Genomic DNA, 12,065 nt, shown 5'->3' on the forward strand with positions numbered 1-12,065 from the left:
GGGAAAGAAGCTGTTTCCAAATTTGTGATGAATCTTACAATCAATGGTATCTGCACAAGTGTCTGTACTTTCCAAATACATTGAATAAGCTCCTTTTAACTTCTTTCTTTCTTTACTGAGACCCCACAAGAGAGTGTGTTAATCACATTAATATTATTGGTACTAGAACCGTGACCTAAGCTTACAAGTGACCTTCAAACAAATTTTATGCAGCCAAGACTTAGGCTTTAACTGCCACCATAAAGCTTGCCTTAAGGGAAAACACTCTTGATAAAAATCTAAATACACGCAAATCAAAGAGTCTACTTTTCCACTGCAATTATTTTTCTCAGTTTCTCAGTAGTAACTAATCTGCTAATTAGAACTAACAAAACTTGGATTCTGAAATGGACTTCCAAAGTTTTTGTGCAACTAAATGACCAGCAATAAAGGACCTGGCTGTAATTGCCAAGCTGAATTATTAATACATGCTCTTCTTTTCTTTATTCTGGAAAATGTAAAGCTTTGCCCCAATTTAGGATGCCTAATCAGCTGTTATAAAAGTTTCTTGATCAAAAAATTGGTTTATATTTTGGATTTTATCTGAAATAATATAAATATGACTTGATGGTATAATGAAAGAGTAATGATTGAAATAATTGACATTAACCATGATTCCATAGATTTGAAGGTCTGCCTTGTTTTGTAAACCTGGTCATCAATTCTCCTGAACGTTATCAGTTAAAAAACAGAAAAAAGATATGACCATTTTACAAAGACAACTATCCAACTAAGGACCTTGGGTTCTGAATCAAATGTCTCTCCTCCAGTATAAGAAAGACCGATCCAGATAGAAGTGTCTGTATGAAGAGACATACATATATAAATTAAGAGACATACATATATAAATGCTGTGATTTTTGCTATATATGTAAATGTAATAAAAACTGTATCATTCTTGGGGTATCGTTAACCATTAAAGTCCAAATTCAGACTTGACCGAGTGAAGAGAAATCGTAAGCAATTATCCAGCAGTGGGAAAAGACAGAACTCGGCACTGCAAAATCTGGGGTGAAGTCCCTACTCAGTCCCTTATTAACTCAGAGAACTTGGGTTAGTCACCTAATCCCTCTAAGGCTCATTTTCCACATCTGTCAATTAAGAATAATATGTTGCTTGAGAGGGTGTTTGGGGATTCAAATGACATAATGGAAACGTATATACTTTGTAAATTATAAAATGCTCTACAAATGTCATTTAAAGACATTTAAAAAAATAAAATCTGAGACAACTTCCTGGCTGAGCAAGGTTTTCAGGAATTATTTCAATAATCAGAAAGGAAACAGCACCAGAAATTGAATTTGGAGCAATTAAGTATGAGACAGTCACAATCTGTGCCTACTCCCAAGGCTGGTATACCTACTCCAGCATCCCCATGCCCTCTGGCTGTGGAAGACCTCGGTTTCTTCACTCATTCTCTGTCCTGGGTTCCTGAGGTGCAGAGAGAACTAACAGCCAAGGCATCTCCCCTTCTGGAGCTAATACGAGAGACACGAATTAATTAAATAATCACACAAATACATAAAAACAGTGACAAGCCTTTAAAGGAAGAGTTCACGGGGCTCTGCATGTGAGAGATGGACTTGATCTATTTTGGTGTTGTCAGGAAGCCTTCCTGAGGAAGTAACATTTGGGCAAAAACATGAAGGATGATTAGGCAAGAACTAGATGAGGTTGTGGGGGGCACAGAGAATGGTAGAAATATTCCAGGCAGAGGTAACTGCCTTAGCAAAGACCTTGAAAGAGAAAGAACTGAAAGGAGGATGTTGATAGAAGCTGAATGTGGTGCAGTAGGAGAAGCAAGCAGAAGCCAGTCTTTATCCAAGGGCAGAGAAGTGACAAGAGTACTTCTTTAAAACAACACTGTGGAGAGTGAATTGGAGGATGGGAGGGCAAGGGGGAATAAGAGTTAAGTTTGATTAGTATGATAAGTTTGATTGAATGAGAGAATTTGATAGCTTCAAATGGGTAGGGGTGACATCCCATATCTATGGATGTCGATTAAGAGAAAAAGTTTAGGAATAAATCTTGAGGGGCACCAACTTTTAAGGTCTCAAGAAAAGAGGATAAGTCTAAAAATAAGAGATAGGAAGGTAGGAGGGACATTAGGCGTCACAGAAAAAAAAATGCTGCTGAGTGGTCAAGTAAGATGAAGACTGAAAAAATGCTCATTGCATTTAGTGACATGGAGGTCATTAGCAGGAATTCTATTGGAGGAGAGATGGGGACAAAAGTCAGGTTGAAGAGTGAGGGGAATAAGGAAGTGGGGTCAGTTTGTTTAAGCAATTAGGTTTTAAAAATTAGCAGTAAAAGATCATGGTAGCTGAGGGGGAAGATAAGCTGGGAAATACTGGGAGACATTTTATTTACTCCTCAAATCATGAGAGTCAATCCTTTAGTCTATTAGTCCAGAATTTCTTTCTTCCTTTAATTTGGGGCGGTGTTGGTCCATCCAGGCTATTGCTTTAGGGAGTATTTGAGGAGGAGCACAGAGATTGGACTAATATATGTAGACTCCAAAATCTAAAATATAATCCTAAATGGGTTATTCATTCACTCACTACCCACTGCAAACAAGCCCCACACCAGGGTTTACAGTTTCTGTATTTTCTAAAAGCCACTCTCACTGCTTTGGTTCTGGAAGGAAAGGAAAAAAAAGATGCAATATTTCTCCACATAGATCTGGGGCTTCCCTCTCATTTGAAGACTTCTTTCCCCAAAAAACCATGCAAAGCCGTGTCCTGTTCCCTCCAATATCTCTTGTGGGTCCATCCCACCCATCTCTGTTTTCACTGGCTTGGAAACTGTCCCTTCTCTATATTGGGCTCTAGACAGGTATGGCCCCCAGGGACACCACTACTTTCTCTGTCCCAGGCATCACTACTCATTCCTCCTCCCTTCACTGCAGGGAGACTTGCCCCAAGCACCCAGCCGTTGGTCCGGTTATGCTGGTCTGTGCTGTGGCTGAGCAAGAGGAGGTTCCAGCTTCTCTTGGCACTCAGTCAGTTCTCTACTGCCACTCACTGATAATAAACCACATGCCGAGGGTTGGCAATTGATGCTTGTCTTACAGGCCCCGCTGAGACCAGCTGCCCAACACAGGTTCAACATCTTCTTATAGACTCTGCTGCCTCTTCTTGGAAGTTTTCTTCTAGCTGCATCTGGCTGTTGATGGGGAGTATAGTATTGCCTACAATTCAGATGTATAAAAATAATGTAAATTTATTTTCCATTATTGACCTAATTTATTAACTAATTAACTGAAGTGATTACAATACCTAAGTATCCCAAATACTTTGTGAAACTAAAAAAAAATGTTTTAAAGAGTGTTCTGGAAGCCATTTCCCTGACCCTTGGTTCCCGAGCCCTCAAGTGAATCTTGAGTACAAATATAAGGGTTCTATCTGTGGGAAATGTGTTGGCGTCTCTGTCTGAAATGAAACAACGACAAACGTCTTGTACCTGGTATCAATGTTTTTTCTAATTTAAAAAAACCCACTACTGAAGCTAGAAAGTTGTATACTTTAGAATACAAAGCAGGACAAAAGATACAAACAGAGATTTCACTGAAGAGGACATTTGGATGGTATATAAGCACATGAAAAGATATCCAACGTCATTAGCCATTCAGATAAATGCAAATTAAAACCACAATAAAATACTGTACACTCATCAGAATGGCTAAAATGAAAATAATGACAATGCCAAATGCTGGTGAGGATGTGCAAAAACTGTATCACACATACATTGCTGGTAGGAAGTAAGAAGGTACAGCCACTCTGGAAAACTGCTTGACAGTTTGTTATACAACTAGACAATCAATACTATTGTACTTATTTGCTTACAAGCAGTAAGCCGGCCCTTGCACTTTTGGGCATTGATCTCTGAGAAAGTAAAACCTATGTCCCCACAAAAAGCTGCACTTGAATTTTCATAGCAGCTTTATTTGTAATAGCCAAAAGTTTGAAACAGCCCAGGTGTCCTTCAACAGATGAATAAACTGTGGTGCATCCATACCATGGGATACTACTCAACAACAAAAATAAATGAATATTGATACTTGCAACAACTTGGATGGACCTTCAGAGAATTAGGCTGAGTAAAAAAAGCCAATCCTAAAGTTTGTATAATATATGATTCCATTTATATAACATTTTTGAAATGACAAAATTTTAGAAATGAAGAGCATATTAATAGTTGCCAGGGTTTAGGGATGGGGGTGAGAGGTGTAGAGGGGGACAGAAGAGGGTATGGTTATAAAAAGGCAACAGGAGGGATCCTTGTGGTGATGGAATTGTTCAGTGTCTTGACTGTGGTGATAGATACAGAAAATGACCTGATAAAGTTGTTTAGAACTAAACACACTCACACGAGTATAAGTAAAACTGAGGACATCTGAATAAGATCAGTGGAGTGTATTAATGTCAATATCCTGGTTGTGCTGAAATGCTGTAGTTTGCAAGATGTTACCCCTGAGAGAAGCTGGGAAAAGTATATACAGGATCTCTCTGTATTACTCCTTAGAACTGCATGTGAATCTACAGCTCAATAAAAAATTTCAAGTAAAAGAGAGTACAAAGCAAGTTTTCTTACCACAGTCTTGACTACCATGGGCTTCTCTTTTTTGCATGATGCTCCTCTAAGGAAAATGGTGATGAGGAATGGTCTTTAGTAAGCAAATATTTTGCCACACATAGGTTAAGACAGCTGTGTCAATAGTATATCCCACCACATGAGCTGGAAAATGAGAGTTTAAGCAGTTTTTTTATTCAGATAGTCAATGAATGCTTTATATTCTCTTCGAATAATATGCCAGTAGCCAATTTAGTATGTGGAAACCACAAGCATTAATTTTTCCCAAACCTTGTTTTCATGACAATCCACTTCTGTGAAAATCGAAGTAGAACTTTCATCTGGGCAAGAGTTTGCAAAAGGCTCTTTAACTTGCCTAACAACTTTGACCTTGCTTCCTACACGGGTAGTGGCTACATGAGGATCTCCCATCAACTTACAACCCAGATGCTTGCCATTTCTGGAGCAGGCTTGCTTTTGAATTTTCTTCTCTACTCCTCTTCTCACAAGCTCATCTGGGACATCTGAATCATGAGGGGGAGCTCATTGCCCCAGCTTCTCAACAGTTTACCACTGCCACCATCAGATCACACACGCACAAAAATCCCATTACTAATTTACTCTCACAAAGTCATACTTTCTCAAATTAGACTTAACATTTTACCTCCTATTGTAGAAAGGGTTGTTATAAGAAATAACCACATGAAGACTGTTTCTGCATTTCCTCAACTGTGAACTGAATGTATTGTCTACCATCTTGTTAAAGGTCTCTTATATAATGATTTTTGTGATAAATTTCTCCTAGAGTGTTGGGGAAAGCAAAATGTCCATTTGGATACAAAGGTATAATTCCTTAGGTTAGATCATGAGAAATATAGAATCCAACATGATTTATTTGTGCTCTAACAATCAAGAAAGTCACATCTAAGTTTTGTGCTCATTGACTGCTTTTAGCCTAACTATGGACGTAGTCTTCCTCCTACCCTATTTACTTCAATATAATGTGTCTTAAAGTTTGTATTTTTCAATTTTGTCAAAGATTTAAGCCAATTTAAATTAATTTAATTACAATAATTTAATCATAAAATCATTTTTATAATACTATTTTAAGCATAATTTATTTTAAGTCTCTTTACACAAAGATAAACAACACACTTGAAGGAAATAGACCGAGCCAAAGGACACGTGCAGGATTACTTAATGTGTTCGTGTTTCAATTGACTTCAAAACCTCAGACTCAGGGATATTGAGTTCCCTATTTTAACAACTTCATAGATTTCTCTTGACTTCATAGATTGCTTTAATCTGAATTCAAATCACCATGTATAACTTGTATAGTAGACCACAAAAAAAAATAAGAAAAACAAACACCCTGCCAGAGACTCCCCCAAATAGTTTCTGGCCCTAAAGGAAAGAAACGACTCTGGTGTAAATATATTTTCTGCTTGGGTATAAGGAAAATTACAAAGAAGGAAAATTTATTATCATAAAGGGCAATCTATTAATAAAAACTGACTAGGATGTGAAAGGCCATTAGGTCACCATTGAAGGAATCTCATTTCTCATCTGCCCGTTTGCAAACCAAAAACCAGTGACAAAGGACGCCACACATCTCTTAGCTTTATGCAGTCATCTTTTCTCTTAGTCTCTACCAGGCATCCAAGAAGAGGTTATAATTGTGTACTAGTTGGTCTAAGGCCCTGCCAGGAGTCTCTGTTTCCCAGTTTGCCTCATCTCTATTCCTTTCTCTTATACCAAAATGACTTCTTTCGGAATTTCAGAGAAAGCCGAATAGAGACCACTGAGTCATGTGCTCTCCCAGCCTGATCCTCTATTTACCCTTCCAGGAGCCATTTTCATCTTGGAACACTCAGCTGTGGTTTTTCTTGGTTTCTTTTGACAGTAGTCCCAGTGTCCATCTGTCAGCAGTGTGCCTCATTTCTTTACATGTCTACTATGACCCCATGTCTTAACTGAGGCTGACTTATTCATGCAAGTACAGCTGGTGCCCAGCTAAGGAGAACCCAAGTGTCATTACTCTGCTCATTGCAAAAGTTCCAGACCTAGACCCCTTCACTCATGAGCTTTTTTCTCCTCTTCATCTTGTTTCTGGATTCTTGCTTGACTCTTGGACCCATAACTGATTTGATTTTTCTAGTTTTGATCCCTAGCACTCTTTCTTAGACATATGCTATAGACTAGCTCTCTGGATCCCTCTGATACCTATAGTTAAATAGTAACCACCATATGTAGCACCCCACAGGCCTGTCTCACCCTCCCTTCAACCCCATGATAGGGCTCTACAGCTCTTTCAGGGAACATAGTCAAAGCCTCTTATGAATGCTAATTTCCATTCCTCTGGGGAAGCTGCCCCTAGTAAGGGCAGGGAGGAGAGGAATCAGAGCTGCCTCACAAGACTTTCTGCTGCTGTTTACTGAACCCGAGCCTACGCCCACTCTTGTCACAATGAGACCTTAGAATATTTGAGAATGTGCACCCATAGGATGCTGTGCAGAGTCCATCACTCTCCTATATCCAGTGCAGATGTGACGGCAACTTGACCAAACACCCAAATTCTTTTTCATTTTTCTTGCTTACACAAGGTGCTCATCCAAATTGGATCACAGCAACATCATGGTTCCCGAGGTTGATAGATTAATTGAACTCTAATGTTCAAGTTGGTCACCACTTATAATGATGATTTTAAATATTCCACTTAGATAGTTCCAGTCACAAGGGCCTCCTTTCCATTCCTCAAATACATGGTAATAAGGCTTATTGGACATACTTGATGTACTTCGGCTCACTTCTCCATCCTCATCTTTTGCCACTTCCTTTTTGATTCCAGCCACTTATTTCCAGCTGAACTTCTTTCAGTTCCTCAAATGCTCTCACTGGGATCCAGGATTTCAACTTGTTTGCACTTCTGCCTATCACTATTTAGCCCCCAGCTCTTATTCATCCTTATAACAAAGCCTTATTAGCCCAAGTTTGGATTGTATGGTCCATCTGTGTGCATATATGGTGGCAAGCTTCAGGCTATTGTGATTTAATGGGAATTAAAACTACATCTGTTTAGCACTTTCAAAATGTTATCCTGGTTACACTTGTTTACTTGATGGTCTCCACCGTTAGAATGCAAGCTTTGTGAGGTCAGAGGCTGTGTCACCATGGTAAGTGGTCAATACATATTTGTTGAATGAATGAATAATCAAACTATTATTTTCCAATAAATCTCCCCAATGAAGTGCCTCACTTCCACTTAGGTTGGTTACATTAGTGGTATATTTACACTCTTTTGTGCACATGGAAAGCCTACCCTGCCAGCATTGTCTGACCCTGTCTCCTGATATCGGTCTTACAGCTGGGCTTACCTGTTTTGATAGGGAGAAGTGAAATGGGGTTACCTTGGCTTTCAGTAAATTAATTTCCTGAAATAAGAAAAAAACTCAAACAGCAAATACACCACCATGTTAACAGACTAAGCATCTAGGTTTCAACTGAAAGGTGCTTGAAAAACCATTCCATTCTCTATTCTTATGTGTAGAAACATTGACTTTGATAGTTTGTTAGTCCAAAACACAGAAACCTCAAAGCTGGCAGAGAGTATTATCTGGAAGGCAATATCTGACCAAATACCAAATTATGATCTTGTTTCCTGGAAATGTCCTCCCTACAGTCACTTTTGCTATGATTCTACCATAAGCTTGAAAGGGATTTTCATAAACAGTCTAATTTGGGGGGCCAGCCCGGTTGCGCAGCTGTTAAGTTTGCACGTTCCACTTCAGCAGCCCAGGGTTCGCCGGTTCGGATCCTGGGTGTGGACATGGCACCACTTGGCACACCATGCTGTGGTAGGCGTCCCACACACAAAGTAGAGGAAGATGGGCACGGATGTTAGCTCAGGGCCAGGCTTCCTCAGCAAAAAGAGGAGGACTGGCAGTAATTAGCTCAGGGCTGATCTTCCTCAAAAAAAAAAAAAAAAGTCTAATTTTTCTTCTTAAGGCAATTTTAAAAGCAATGTTTTTGAGAGTCAGTGGAAATGGCACTAATAAGAAGACTTGAACTGTTTTTGTCTAACCAAAGCCATCCTCGTTTTTGCTGAATCACTAAACATGCTATGCTTTTTTTTTGCTCTCACTGAAACATGTTTATATAACTTACCAAAATAGAAGCAGTCACTGTAATCAGTTCTCTTGGGAATAAAGGAAACTTTGGCCCTTCCTTCACAAGAGGATGTTGGTTCATGGGAACAAGTCACAGCAGTAAGTCTTGACCAAAATACAAGAAGCATCAATTTATTTTTTATCAGATTCCTATATCAGTGTGAGCTCCAACTACTCCAGGAGGTTCCATACCTGTTGAAGAGTAAAATAATCTTTTCTCCGAATTTGCTCTTGAGTTTATCACATCTAATTAATAGATTCAGTTAATCAAACATTTGAAGATATACCATTTCACTCTTAAATCTTTTAATAGTGAAATAAATAATTATTTTAACCTCTAACTTCAAAGATCCCGATTACCTTTTAAATAGTTTTATTATTAATCAAAGCAACTGCTCAAGCACGTACATTAATCATATTCAACGTCTTCGAATCTTCAAAGACTGTCCTGAGACCTGGGATCAGAACATTCAAACCACAAATCCTAAAATTCTCAGATCAGTTCTAACATCCTGGAAGGTGCGTAACTCAAGATCCAGTATAGTGAAATGAAGTGTGCGGTGTCAGAGTGGTTTGGTGAAGTAGCAAGACCAGTCCCATGAGAACAAGATATAGAAAGGAGAAGTGTTGATGGTGAAGAGGAAGAAAATATGGCAGATTCTAGTCTTGAATTGAGCCATAGACGATCTTAGGATGTTGACCCAGAGAGAGATGTCTGAGACAGGTACCTCACCAGCATTCCTGAGTTGTTAGAGCAACTTGATCAAGGAGGGTGAACCCCAGTCATGGGTTGTTCTGCTTCCTACTTTGAGCAAAATGACCTCCTTTCTTACCTGTTGCACATGTTTATCAAATGTATTATCTAATTATGTAGCTGTATTTTTTTTTTTTTTTTTTTTTTTTTTGCTCAGGAAGATTCACCTTGAGCTAACATCTGTGCCAATCTTCTTCTATTTTACGTGTAAGTCACCGCTACAGCTTGGCCGCTGAAGCATTGTGTAGGTCCACGTCTGGGAACTGAACCCTGGCCACTGAAGCAGAGCGCACTGAACTTAACCACTAGGCCACAGGACTGGCCCCTGTAGCTGTCTTTTTTTTTTTTTTTTTATTAATGTTATGATAGATTACAACCTTGTGAGATTTCAGTTGTACATTTTTGTTAGTCATGTTGTAGGTACACCACTTCCCCCTCTGTGCCCTCCCCCCACCCCCCATTTTCCCTGGTAACCACCGATCAGATCTCCTTATCAATATACTAACTTCCACCTATGAGTGGAGTCATATAGAGTTCGTCTTTCTCTGACTGGCTTATTTCGCTTAACATAATACCCTCGAGGTCCATCCACGTTGTTGTGAATGGGCCAATTTTGTCTTTTTTTATGGCTGAGTAGTATTCCATTGTGTATATATACCACATCTTCTTTATCCAATCATCAGTTTCTGGGCATGTAGGCTGGTTCCACGTCTTGGCTATTGTAAATAATGCTGCGATGAACATAGGGGTGCAACAGACTCTTGAGATTTCTGATATCAGGTTCTTAGGATAGATACCCAGTAATGGGATGGCTGGGTCATAGGGTATTTCTATTTTTAACTTTTTGAGAAATCTCCATACTGTTTTCCATAGTGGCTGTACCAGTTTGCATTCCCACCAACAGTGTATGAGGGTTCCTTTTTCTCCACAACCTCTCCAACATTTGTCACTCTTGGTTTTGGATGTTTTTGCCAATCTAATGGGTGTAAGGTGATATCTTAGTGTAGTTTTGATTTGCATTTCCCTGATGATTAGCGATGATGAACATCTTTTCATGTGTCTATTGGCCATATTCATATCTTCTTTTGAGAAATGTCTGTTCATGTCCTCTGCCCATTTTTTGATCGGGTTGTTTGTTTTTTTGTTGTTAATCAGTGTGAGTTCTTTGTATATTATGGAGATTAACCCTTTGTCGGATAAGCGGCTTGTAAATATTTTTTCCCAATTAGTGAGCTGTTTTTTTGTTTCAATCCTGTTTTCCCTTGCCTTGAAGAAGCTCTTTAGTCTGATGAAGTCCCATTTGTTTATTCTTTCTATTGTTTCCCTCAACTGAGGAGTTATAGTGTCCGAAAAGATTCTTTTGAAACTGATGTCAAAGAGTGTACTGCCTATATTCTCTTCCAAAAGACTTATTGTCTCAGGCCTAATCTTTAGGTCTTTGATCCATTTTGAGTTTATTTTGGTGTGTGGTGAAAAAGAATGGTCAATTTTCAATCTTTTGCATGTGGCTGTCCAGTTTTCCCAGCACCATTTGTTGAAGAGACTTTCTTTTCTCCATTGTAGGCCCTCTGCTCCTTTGTCGAAGATTAGCTGTCCATAGATGTGTGGTTTTATCTCTGGGCTTTCAATTCTGTTCCATTGATCTGTGGACCTGTTTTTGTACCAGTACCATGCTGTTTTGATCACTGTAGCTTTGTAGTATGTTTTGAAATCGGGGATTGTGATTCCGCCGGCTTTGTTTTTCTTGCTCAGGATTCCCTGTAGCTGTCTTTTTAAGCTTCTTGAAGCAAGTATCTGTATCTTCTAATAAACTACACCACCATGCAACTGTGCCCGGCACACAGCAATATGCAAAAATGATTTGTTAAATCAATGAATAAATGAATCTGTATAATACTTGAGGTTCAATGCAACAAATGACAGAGAAAAGAATGCCTTCAACATAGTTCAATCTGTACTATTTAGATTATAGATAATATACAACTTGTTACTTGATTAAAACTTCTAAATGCATAAATTTAAGGAAAACACTAATTAGCCAACAGAAGATTCAAGACAATGTCTTCTTATTTGGAATATGCTAGTATTTAAATGAAATAATACTCAGCATTTTGAATTGCTTAGTTTGGGACTAGTTCTGCTGTCTCATCTTTGCTACTCTTCATGTTTGTCACAGGCATGGTCACATTCTGTATTTATTCCACAGCATTAATTCATCTCTAAGCAAAATGTGGTGCTTCCCCTCTTTGACATCTGCTATTCCAGCTTCCTCCACAACCATCCCATCATGCTCGCTAAAGCTGCTTTTCACCTTCACTGCTCAACAAAACATTAGTATAAAAAATAATATTCACTGGCCTTTATTATTCCTAGTACATGACAGGAAATGCTGTATTATTTAATTTTACAGCAACATTTTACAGAGGAAAAAAACAAAGTTCAGAAACACATAAACTGTCCACGGTCAAACAGATGTCAAAGCTGCTGTCACTAATACATAAATGGAGGTCAAAAGAAGAGTCAATGCAGGAGAA

At 38.7% G+C, this 12,065-nt stretch overlaps 1 long non-coding RNA gene across 4 annotated transcripts in view; it reads right to left on the reverse strand.

Annotated features, from left to right (window-relative positions):
* LOC124237891 (uncharacterized) overlaps window positions 1–12,065 on the reverse strand; it is a 37,732-nt gene that overhangs the window by 1,783 nt on the left and 23,884 nt on the right. For 2 of the 4 annotated variants that reach the window (XR_006888170.1, XR_006888172.1), the window contains exons 4-6: window positions 8,776–8,969; window positions 4,633–4,776; window positions 1,403–3,229 (exon numbers count right to left, since the gene is read on the reverse strand). This is a non-coding gene — a long non-coding RNA (uncharacterized LOC124237891). The remainder of the gene's footprint in view (window positions 1–1,402; window positions 3,230–4,632; window positions 4,777–8,775; window positions 8,970–12,065) is intronic. The other 2 variants (XR_006888173.1, XR_006888171.1) reach the window with 2 other exon arrangements.

Source organism: Equus quagga, chromosome 4 (assembly GCF_021613505.1).
Source record: "Equus quagga isolate Etosha38 chromosome 4, UCLA_HA_Equagga_1.0, whole genome shotgun sequence".
NCBI lineage: Eukaryota > Metazoa > Chordata > Mammalia > Perissodactyla > Equidae > Equus > Equus quagga.